Here is a 12,274-nt window from a genome sequence, read left to right as displayed (position 1 = left end):
TAGGTGCGTCTTGTGGTCTGGTGCATCTTATAGAGCAAAAAATACGGTAAATACACAGGCACACAAAAAGCAGCAGGACACAGCAAAATGCCCTGCAAAGAATTATTCGGGTCAGTCATGGAATTGTGAATTGGCAAAGGTCACTGCTGCCTCCCAGGAGGGAGACCGGAGGGGTGAGGCAGCCTGGTGCAAACACGCCGGTTGAAGCTGTTGGGGCATTTGCACCGTGCCAGCCTCCCTCCCTCCCTTGCAAGTGACAGCCACCAACCTGCCAGGAATAGTGCCACTGCCCCACCTCATAAGCTGCTTCTGGGCCTGGGAGACCTGGCGTCCCAGCCATGAAGTTCAACAGATGACTTTGAGCTCATCACCCTCAGAGCCTAGCCTGCTCAGAAAAAGAGGGAACATTTTATCACATGTGGTGGGGATGTAAAAAGGTGAAATGCTTCTGGGAGATGATATATAATGAGTTGGAAAAAATGTTGAAATATACATTTATAAAGAAACCAGAAGCATTTTTACTGGGTATGGTTGGGAGTGATATAAATAGAAAAGAATGTAAGCTCTTTTTATATGCAATAACAGCAGCAAGAATATTATTGGCCCAAAAATGGAAGCAAGAAGAATTACCGACGATTGAAGAATGGAAGATGAAGTTAATGGACTATGCAGAATTAGATAAACTAACAGGAAGAATTCGAAACAAGCGGGACCAGAAATTCACGGAAGACTGGAGTAAATTTACGGATTATTTGAAAAGTATTTGTGAAGATCAGATGACGTTTGTAGGTTTGCAAGATGTTCTGTGAGGAGTATTATTGGAAGTATTGCAAAAATAGATAAGGGGAAGGATAATTTGTTAAGAGATTTAAAGGCAATATAAAGTTAAGAAATGTATAAGAAGTGGACAAAACGGTGGATTACCAGAGGTGCTGATAGAAGTCTAAAAAAATTGTATAAGTGATAAGTTTTGTGGTACATTTTATAATTTATATGTTAAAATCAATAAAAATTACTATAAAAAAGAGCCTAGCCTGCTCAACAAAGGATGGTGCCCCACGCCAGAGCTGTCCTTCAACCCACCCCAAGCTTACTGCCCTGTCAAATACCACTCTGGCAGGCAGGCGATGCCCTTTGCTCCTGCTGTGAAAAACAGCTCTGGTGTACAACATCACTGGCAGAAAACCACACCATTGCATTCTGGGATAGCTCATCCAGGTCTGGCATCATCGCCTGATTTTGATGCTCAGCGGGAGCACCAGCATGGCCTTGAAGCAATGATGCAGAGACCAGTGGGACCCTCTAGATCAGCCTTTCTCAGCCTGTGGGTCCCCAGATGTTGTTCAACTACAACTCCCATCACCCCTAGCTAGCAAGGCCAGAGCTCGGGGATGATGGGAGTTGTAGTCCAACAACATCTGGGGACCCACAGGTTGAGAACCGCTGCTCTAGATGTTGGTGGGCCACAGTTCCCATCCTCCTCCTTGACTATTGACCATGCTGGCTGGCCAAGGGCCTTTGAAGGACTCCCCTGCCTTAAAAGAAACCCTGTTTCCCATGCTAGGAAACACGACACTACACCATTTTTGGGTTCTTTTTTCTTTTTACTGAAGGAGCAAAGCGGCGTTCATCCTCTTACTATTCTCCTCACAGCTTCATTGGGTGTGCGAAAGCGTTACTGGAGCAAGTTTAAAAAGGTAACCGAATGATATGACCCCTGTGAAGCTGCCTTCAAGTGAGTCAGGCCACTGATTCATGGAGCCGAGTGCATCTCCTCTGAGCTGCAGCAACGGTTCCCCAAGGTCTCAGGCAGTTACGAAAGAGGGAGAGGAAAATCCCACCATCCACGTCTCCCACTATTTTATCGTTTCCCATCGTATCACGCCCTCCTCCACCCCCAGCCATATTTTATTGTCTAAACCAAAAAGCTCCAGACATTTGCAGGGAGGAGTCTGTAGCCCCTTGGTCATTTTGATCATGCTATTCTGCATCTTCTCCAGCTCTGTATGTGTTAACATTGTAATCTGTCCTGGGATCTTAGGCTGAAGGGCAGGTAAACAACAACAACAACAAATCATTTTATTTTCTTTTATTGAGAGAGGGATGACCAGAATGGTACAGATCTTTCCAAATGCAAACTCATAATGGATTTATGTAAAACGCGCCGCAATACGGGTAGCTGCCTTTACAGTTAGAGTATCGTAGAATTGTAGAGTTGGAAGGATCCAAATGGGTCATCTGGTCCAGGAATATTTTGCCCAACATGGGGCTTGAACTCACAACCCTGAGATTAAGTGTCTCAACTGAGCTATCCCAAGTTCTTTCCTAAGCATGGAATTTGCCTTGTTCATGTTTACTGAGGGTCATGGTCAGTCACTGCCAAGTCTCTCTCTCTCCCCCCCCCCCCCCGTTATGTACTGAGTTGAATAGGATCCAAAATGCAGCAGTCTGATTGGTCCTAGAACAATAGGATCCAAAATGCAGCAGTCTGATTGGTCCTAGAACAATTCAGCAGTATGATTGGTCTGCGGGAGCCACCCAATCCAGCTCCAGATGGAAGTGAATCCACAACCTGATTGGCCTACAGGAGAATTCCGGAATTAGCCAATCACGTGCAGCCCATTGTGTACATAATGTATATAAAGTAGATACTTTGGGGAAACTTTCATTCCTCCTCACCACTATGAGCTGAATAAAGAGCATGAAATCCACTCTCGACTCTGAGTATATTTCACTCTCGCACCACAAACACACACACACACACACACACACAGAGAGAGAGAGAGAGAGAGAGAGAGACATTTGCCTCAATATGACTAGCTTTACACTTACTTGCAGTGATTTTTACTCAACATTTTGTTGCCTCTAGAACCTTCCTGCTGCTGTGATTGTATTCATTTTACTGCCGCTGTCAATTTTATTGCCTTGTTTTATTATGGTTCGTTGGCAGATGCTTGTTCTAAATTATTTTCCAAGTCACTTTTGTCTCCCGAATGAAAAACAACAACAGGATGACAAATAACAAGCATACACAAATGGAGGGTCTGGCTCTTGTCCTATGACCATTGAGTTCACTCACGAGCATTTGGGGAGGGACCTCATCACAAACAATTGTGAGGAAAACCAAGGTTCATCTTGTCTCCTTGATCACTGCTCCCTACGTCCATACTGACATTTGCAGCAAATGCTAAAAGGTTGGTGAGGCTGGCCTTCCTTTTCCAAAAGCCATGCTGATCCTTCATCAGCGAGGCTTGTTTATCTCTAATTCTAGCTTAAAGAATGCCTTTCACCAGTTTACCCAGGGAAAGGCATTAAGTTGACAGGCTTGTAATTTTCTAGCTTTGCCCTTGCTATGCTGTTAAAAATTGATGTTATGTAGGCTACCTTCCAATTGTCTGTTAAGGAGGCTGATTACAGTGGCAAGTTGCAGGCTGTTGTTGGTAGATCAATAATTTCACGTTTTAGCTCCTACAGAACTCTGGAGCGCTCTTCACTGCGCACACACACCCCTTACAACTATATAATCAAGGCTATGTTAAAAATTGTCAGGGTGGACTTCGTGCTGAACCCTGTTCCAAGGCCCTTTATGCCTCTGAAAGATAAACAATTCATCACGTATGCAGCCTTCCTCCATTTTCATTCTCTCCTGTCTTCCTTTATGTCTGAAATCTTCCGCAACACCAACCGGATGACTGTTCAAAACGATATTCAGAACTTTCCTGCAACCTGAAATGTAGCCACATGTTTCCCTTTCTTTGTGGCAAGGAAGCAACCTCTATGGTACGATCTGCCACACACATGAAATAAGCCCCAGCAAGGGGCAGGGTGCTCTTTAACATCGGGCAAACTCCTGCTGCGGTTATTATTACAGCAAGGGCTGTGGTGTGGCGACAAAGATCAGCAGAACAAAAGGACGCAGAACAAAATACAAAGGGTCAGAAAGGTTTTGGCTGGAAATGTCTTCATCAGGAACAGAAAAGGTATCTGACTCACTGTCAAGGGAGGAGAGTGCCAGGCAAGAACCAGGGGTCACTGCTGGTGGGCACCTACCCCGGCCAACACTCCAGAAGGCACCTGGCCTGGCTGTTCCTCCTTGCTGGTGTCACTACCTGTCCCACTGTCCTCCAAATTTTGTGGTGGAGGAGCTCAGGGCCCGGGGCCACATGCAGCCCTCAGTGGTAGACCTTAGGAGAGCCAGTGTGGTGTAGTGGTTAAGAGCAGTAGACTCATAATCTGGTGAACTGGGTTTACGTCTCCGCTCCTCCACATGCAGCTGCTGGGTGACCTTGGGCTAGTCACACTTCTTTTAAGTCTCTCAGCCTCACTCACCTCACAAAGTGTTTGTTGTGGGGGAGGAAGGGAGAGGAGAATGTTAGCCGCTTTGAGACTCCTTCGGGTGGTGATAAAGCGGGATATCAAATCCAAACTCTTCTTCTTCTTCTTAGGCTCTCAAATTTCAGCAGTGCCCTATGCAACGCTGAAATTTGGAGCTCCATTCCACAGCATTGTTCCACAGCACGGTGCCTAGCTCAACCGCACTGGTCACACTACCCTAAAACTGCCTCTGTGGCCCTCCAGACCTCTCTTTCTGGCCCTTGACATCTTCACAGGCCATCCCCCTCCAGGGGCGCCGACTTATAAAAAATATTGAGGGGCGGGGGCCCATACCGACTTATAAAAAATATTGGGGGGGCCCAAGACCTCCAAACCGCTGCTGCTGAGGGAACGAAAGGGGTGAGCCCCGGGCTGCCCCGACCTTAAGTGAACCTGTGAGGGGCCGCCCTTTGCGGCAGCCGATTGGCTGCCGCCGTGGGCGGTGAATATTAATGAGCTAGGGGGAATCCCCGCTTCTCGCGGGGCTGACGCCAGCCCCGCGAGATTGTTGATGGGTCGAGAGCCCGCAACCCCACCCCCTCTCTAGATCGGGAGTGGCTTTGTTTTTCTTAAATTATTGGGGGGGCAGAGCCCCCCCAAACGAATTTTTGAGGGGGCTCGGGCCCCCTCAGGCCCCATGGAGTCGGCGCCTATGTCCCCCTCTCCCTCGGCCACACCACTCACTAGCCTTGCCTCGCACCTTAAGCATTTTTGCCTGGCTGGGGCGCGAACTCGAAGCCTGGTAGTGCCTCTTGCTTGTCTGAAGGACAGAAAGGGATGGTAGAAACTTGTCCAGTGCACAAAGGTCAAATGTGCAGCCATTGCTCCGCCCACTTTGGCCCCGCCCACCACTGGCACATGGCCCCTGGGAAGCTTGCGTGGGAGGGAATGTGGCCCCTGGGCTGAGAAAGGTTCCTATCCCTGGTTTATGCAACTGGTAAAAGGAAATGTGCCCACTTAGGTGTGGTGTGGGGGTACTGAGAGCAGCCAGAGAAGAGGCAGAACAACAGAGGCAACCCTATTTCCAGCCTCCACCAGCTTAACTTCTGAAAGGTGGGGAAATCAGAGAATGGCCTCCAAGGACTTAATATTCAGGTAGCTTCACGCAGGAGAAGTCAGCTCTTGAGAGACCTACCTGGGTCACCCCTACCTAAGGCCTAAGTGTGTTGAATATGCCCTGACTGATGATCATTAGTTCACATTGTTAGGGTGACCATACCCCAGTCCCCTTTCATCATTCCAACCTGTTTTAGGGAGATGGGAATGTGGGCTGTAGCTCAGTGGTTGAGCACATGCTTTGATCCCGGGTTCAACCCCTAGCAGTTCTAGGTAACGCTGGGGAAACTTATCTTGTCAGAAACCCTTGAAAGCCACTGCCAATCAGTGTCAACAATAGTTAGATGGACCAATAGTCTGAAATTGTTGTAAAGCCTACACACAGCTGTTGATTTTCTTCTAACCATGGTTCCCTATGCCTGCTTTTATAAAGCAATCCCTTAAGTCTTTACAAACAGTTGTTGGTTGTCTTCTAACCATGGTTCCCTGTGTCTGCTTTTAGGAGGCAATGGAAGATGACCTGGTCAATCCTTTTCTTAATGCCGGTATTTTGTGAGATACGCACAAACTCACACACACAGCAAGGGCTTTCACACAACTGCCTGAGAATCTCCACATGTTGACTTGTCTTCATCAGGAACAGAAATCAGAAACAGATTTTTGGAACTGGGCAAAAAGATACATAAGGCAGTCTTCCCCTTCAGAAGTAGAAATTCCAGGCTGGAACACGGCTCCAGCCCAAAACAGTCTATGCAGCAACATAAAACTTTAGAATCGAAATGTTGTCATGACTTATTTGCACAAATCTAAGCATTGCTATTATTGCAAGGTAACAATATTCACTTGTTGCGCCTAAATGGAATCAATAAAAAGTCAAATGATATAAAGGGAGGGAAAACTAAATATGTTTTGACAGTCTAGCTGTAGCTTTAAAATCCAGTAAAGCACATTTCCATTCTTCATATTTTTCAGTGCGAGGCCAATATTTCTCCAGTGTAATTTACTCAAACTTCACCTCTGCCATGAATTCACTGTATTATCTTATGATGACCAGCACCCCTCAGCTTCCGCCCAAACACCACCAAATATATTTTAGTGATAGTACTGGCCTACCTTACAAGTTTGTTGTAACAAATACTGAAATAATGTAAGTGAAGCATACTCTGCATACAGACCATACATTTGTAGCACATGGCTTCCTCCAAAGACTTCTAGAAACTGTAGCTTATTAAGGGTGCTGGGAATTATAGCTCCCTGAGGGGTAAACTAAAGTTCTCAGGATTCTTGGGAGGGGAAGAATGTGCTTCAGATGTATGGTGTCTATGCAGCATACGTTTCACTTACATTATTTCGCTGTTCATTACAACAAACCTGTAAGGTAGGGCCAGTTTTAAAACTAAAAAATGCTAAAAGGTGATAACAACAACAATGGTATTATATAATATTATAATTGTCTAACAACAAGAAGAAGAAGACAGCAACTTGGTGCCATACATTTCAATTACAGAGCTGCGTTCAAAAGAGTACATTATATTGGGAACAAACTATGATATTGTCCATGACTACCAGTGTGAGTTCTAGACATGGAGGTGCCTGAATTCATATATCTTTTATGGGCTGGAACTGGAGTAGTACAGAACAAGAGGAGAGGAGAGGAAAGCTGTGGAACATAGGGAGAAACCACAGAAGCTGAGGAAGAGGAGGACCCATCCTCCCAAAAAAAATCTTGTCACGTGTCTGTGTGTGGCATGTGGGATATAATAATGGGGTTATAAAATTCTGCCCTGTGAGGAGAAAGTGGGCAGAAAGAGAACCTTTTTTCTTCCTCCTTCTTATCATTAGAACTGGCAGTCAATTCAGGACAGACCAAAACAAACAAACAACAACATTTATCCACACAACACAAAATGAACTGATGGAACTCACTGCCACAAGATGTGACTATGGCGTCTGGGCTCAAATTCCTCTGAAAGGGAGAACTGGGCAGTACGTCTCTGGATACCAGATAGCCGGAGCAACCTCAGGGGAGGACCGTGGCTCACACCATAAACCATGAGTAGGCAAACTAAGGCCCGGGGGCTGGATCCAGCCCAATCACCTTCTCAATCTGGCCCGTGGACGGTCCGGGAATCAGTGTGTTTTTACATGAGTAGAATGTGTCCTTTTATTTAAAATGCATCTCTGGGTTATTTGTGGGGCATAGGAATTCATTCCTTTTCCAAAATATAGTCCGGCCCCCCACATGGTCTGAGGGACAGTGGACCAGCCCCCTGCTGAAAAAGTTTGCTGACCCCTGCCGTAAACTCATGGGAACATTTGCCTGACAACAAGTAACTGAGAGAATGGGCCCTTCTTCCATTGTTGGGCCTGAGGTAGGCCTGACTGATATCAGAGAGCGGTTTACATGCTGGAATTGTCAGAGTTGTGGGGAACTGCTATGTATGTGTTTGTGTGTTTGTGCGCGTGTGCGTGTGCATGCACGCACGCGGGATGCACAAAGCTGTCAGAGGGGCCTTCTCCCCCACAGGTGCTCTGTCTCCTGACCCCAGCAGGGTAATTAACCCAGGCATTAATAAAAGCTGACAACAACAGCTAAGCCGGTTGCCTAGCTACGCACTCTGCCACAGGGCCTGGGCACACACACAGGCCTCACAACAGGCTCCTCCGAGCTGCACCTCTGCTGCTTCCCTTCCGGCATCTTCTTGGGTCCCGCAGCACTCCATGCGCAGGGCAACGCTCCGTGGGAAACGCTTGGCGAAGGCACCGCGGCTCCTGAAGCCAGGGCGCGAAACGCCACCAAAGGTTTCAGCCAGACGCTGCTGGAGGGAAGCTCTCTCAGCAAATCTCCAGCTGCCCAGTTTAGGCACTGCTGGAAGGAAGCTCAGAGCGGTGCCCTGCCCCCCCTCCTCCTCCTCCCCCTTCTCCACAGCGCCATCCCGGCCACTGACAGTTCCTTACCCTTGAAGCCCCAAGAGACAGAAGTGATCAGGGCTGAGCCCTGGGAAACATCCGCTCCCGGAATCTATTTAGAGACCGGAGGAATCAGCACTTCGCCAGGAAACAAATGCAATCAGAGAGCTTCTCCGTTACTTCTGCCACCTTGGTTCGTTCAGCCATTAATATTAATCAGGCTGCTGTCCCACTTTTCTGCGTGCAAAGTGCTTTACAGTCCTCGACGCATTTATCCTCGTAAGAGCCGTCCTGGGAGGCAGGCAGGGATGACAATGTTTTGCATTTAACCTAGCGCTTCAGATCTGGAGGGTTTTTTAAAATAAATAATTTTTATTCATGTATTTTGCATGCGTTCTAACCCAAAATAGTCCATGCCACCACAACATAGACTTAGAATCAAGATATTGTCCCTACTTACCGGTATACACACAAAGCTAACAGTAATAAGTTACTAGGTAACACCTGGCCTGCATGCTATGCTTATGATTAATTGCATTTTACATTGTGAAGCTTTTTTCCTTTTTTTACCTTTGAAGGTGATAAAAAAAATTACTAACTTAAATTACTAACTAATATGGGACAGGGGGAGAGATCCACCTCATCAAATGATTTTTTTTGAGGTTGCTTACTAATAAAAATAGCAGCAATGATGTTGTCTTGGCTAGCTTTCCAAGAACTATACATTGTGGGCAAACGTGATTAGTATTATCCCCATATTACAGACTCAGGGATTTAAGACTGAAAGACCAGTTTAGCGAGCTCACGGCTGAGGTGACCTTTGAGCGAGGGGTTTCCTGGCTCAAGTCTCATACGCTTTACCACTTTTCAGATTAAACCTCAACCCAGTGGGGAAACTAATGAGTCATACCTGCATAGCCAAACATCCCAAAGGAAATATGCATTTTGAAGGCAACCATGCTAGTCTGGTTACAAGCAAAGGCAAGGAAAGGTTTTTTGGCACCTTAAAAAAAACCCTAGTTGTTGCGGCACGCACGTCCGTGCGTGAGAGTTCACCTCTTCAAATGCCTGGAGTGCTATCCTCAAATGATAGACACACACAAATAAATCCACAGATACATTCCACACTGATAATACGCTTTGTGTACCTAGTGGATTCTAGTCCATGAAAGTTTATGCCGTCCAAAATCTGCGCAACAAAACTCCATTGAATTTAATCTCCGTTCAGTGTACCTGGTCTGAGGCTATCGGTCGGTACCCACCTATCCCAGGTTGGCATTGACCCCTCGTCCCCCATCCACAGTCTCCATTGTGCTTGCAACCTGCCCTGAAGTGCGGGCCATTTGTCTTCATGTGACACTTCGATGTGGGATGCAGCCACCCCTGAGTGAATGCTTGCTCAGCTCTCCTGAGCAGCCTTTAGTCAGTGCCCAGAAGCATGCTTGCAGCTGCCTGGAGGGCTAAGATGTACGATAGCCACGGTTTCCTAAACACAGGCAAGATCTAGGGGAAAACTCTTGGCCACAGTGACTCAAGGGAGGAGTGTGTGCGTGCGAACGCGTACGTGCAGTTTTGAAGGGGTGTGTGGGAAAGCGCTTGGCACAAGGAAGAATGTGGTTGTGGGAAGAAGAAGCACAGGAGTCAAGGGTGAGATGAAGACCATCTGGTCCAACTCCTGCCCTAAGATATCAGGGGCGGCCTTCAATATGCTGTGGGACTCCAGCTCCCTTCAGCCCCAGTCAACATGGCCAATGGTCAGGGATGATGGGAATCCAAATAACATCGGGACGGCCACAGGTTAGCAACCTCTGCTGACCCCCTTGCAGACATAAACTCCCTCTGTTTCCAGATTTGATGGCTCTGCTGCAAGGCAAAGGGCCCTAGTGCCAGAATTGTCTACTCTACCCTCAGGGAATCATAGAACTGTAGGGTCATCTAGTCCAACCCCCCTGCAACGCAGGGATCTCAGCTAAAGCATCCATGGCAGATGACCATCCAGCCTGTCCTAGAATCATAGTCGGAAGGGGCCGCGAGGGTCATCTAGTCCAACCCCCTGCAATGATGCGATGAATAATGGCAGCAACAGAGAGAGCCAGTGCGGTGTAATGGTTAGAGCGTCAGAACTAGGGCTTGGGTTCAAATCCCCGCTCAGCCATGCATGGAACTCCCTGAGCGACCTTGGGCCAGTCACAGTCTCTCCACCCGGTCTACCTCACAGGGTTGTTGTGGGGGGGGGGAATGGGGAGGTAGCAAACCACGTACGCCAACCTTGAGCCCCTTTGGAGGAATGGTGGGATATGGATGCAATAAATAAATAACTGATAGTAAAAGACCGCTACAACAAATTGCTTGAGCCAAGGGCTTTTTTAAAAAAAGAAGAAGAAAAGATTTCTCTGGGTTCATAGGGAGTAATAACTCATTTGGCCAACACACTGTGTGGGTGGCTAGCGCCCTCCAAGTACACAGGGAGGGAGAAGGTAGGGCATGTCCAGACAGGAAGGTAGGGTAGAGCAGGGTTGTAAGTGATGGAGGGAGCAGAGGAGCACATCAGAACCAACTAGGCCTTAATGTCACCCCATTGCTGCCCTCCCTAGAGATGCAGGCCTCCTCCTTACCCCTCTGCACTCCCCCTCCCCCTCTGCTCTGCAAATGCCAAGTGAAACAGGACTAGTGAGAGCCCCTGATTAAGCTGTCTCCCTGGCCTAGCTCTGGGGACAGGCGTAAATCAAGCAGGCTGGCACCAGGCATAAATCCAAGCCTTGCTACAAAGCACCCGCTCTGTAAATCGCTGCCCTGCCCACAGGGGATGGCCCTGGCGCTTGGCCACCTGGGCAGCAACGCCGTCTGGTGCCCTGAGCTTCCCAGAAGACCAGAAATTCCCCCCTCCCTCCATCAAGAAACACACACACACATAAACAGACTTGCCCTCCCCTCCTGCTCTCTCCCTCTGCCCCCTGCCTAGAGTCCATTGCACAGCCTTCTCCATCAATTACCCCAGGACAACCTGTTCCCGATTGCCACAGCGCTGAGTGCCAGTAGAGGAAGGTGTTTGAGGGGGGGGGGACAATAGGCAAGAATCGGGGAAGAGCTTTTGCCTCCATAACCACCACCACCACCAGTACTACTGCCGCCACCCCCGGCTCCCCCCCCCCCCCACGGTAGGCCAAAAAGCAACTGAATCCTTACCTGGGGCGCTGTCCGCGGTAGCCGATTTTCCAGGCGAGGGCGAAGGAGGCGCCCGAAGAGGCGGCTCTCCGGTAGAGAGGTGGGCAGGGTCCCCTTGGTGATGGAGAGCGAGCGATCCGAGGAGAAGCCAGATCCCAGTCAGCGAGGGGTTCCCAGCGGCGGCTGAGCCATCCCAGAGGCTGAGAGAGCCGGCGGCAGCGGCGGCGGAGAGACCGACGCACGGGCGGGCGGATTCGGGAGGTTGTGGAGAGAGAGAGGGACAGCCCTCTTGGTGATGGAGAGATCCCAGCTGGGAGAGGAAGCAATCTCGCCTGGCAGCGCGGGCGTGTTGGTGATCTGGTGGGGGGGTGAGTAGGCAGGACGGCGGTCTTGGTAGATCCCAGCGCTGGATCCTAACAGATCCAAGACTTGAGGAGGAAAGGCTGGGAGAGGTGGTGGTGGTAGTAGTGGCGGTAGTGGCTGGGATCTCCCCGAGCAGCAGCTGGGGACCCGGAGCAGCGACCGCGCAAAGCCGAGAACGGGAGGGGGAGGGTGCCCGGTGCTGGGAAAGGAAAGGAATGGGAGGGGAGGGGAGGGGCCGCTCTGTCCGTCTCAGCCCGCCTCCCCCGCCCGCTTGGGCGGCTGTCGCTGCTTTCTCCGGAGGAGGATGGATAAAAGGATGATGATGATGGAGGCTGGGAGGGGCCTGTGAGAGAGGGAGAGAGAATGAGAATGTGTGTGTGTGTGTGTGTGTGTGTGTGTGTGTGTT

General features: G+C 49.0%; 1 protein-coding gene across 1 annotated transcript in view; it reads right to left on the bottom strand.

The window, feature by feature from the left end:
- Nucleotides 1-12,039, bottom strand: part of GABBR1 (gamma-aminobutyric acid type B receptor subunit 1) — a 184,814-nt gene extending 172,775 nt beyond the window's left edge. Inside the window, exon 1 of the mRNA XM_079958764.1 lies at nt 11,527-12,039. The gene's annotated coding sequence lies outside the window, so the exon portion shown is untranslated. The remainder of the gene's footprint in view (nt 1-11,526) is intronic.
- Nucleotides 12,040-12,274: the final 235 nt, after the last annotated feature.

This window comes from Podarcis cretensis (assembly GCF_951804945.1).
Source record: "Podarcis cretensis genome assembly, chromosome: 2".
NCBI lineage: Eukaryota > Metazoa > Chordata > Lepidosauria > Squamata > Lacertidae > Podarcis > Podarcis cretensis.
This window is presented reverse-complemented; position numbering and strand designations above follow the sequence as displayed.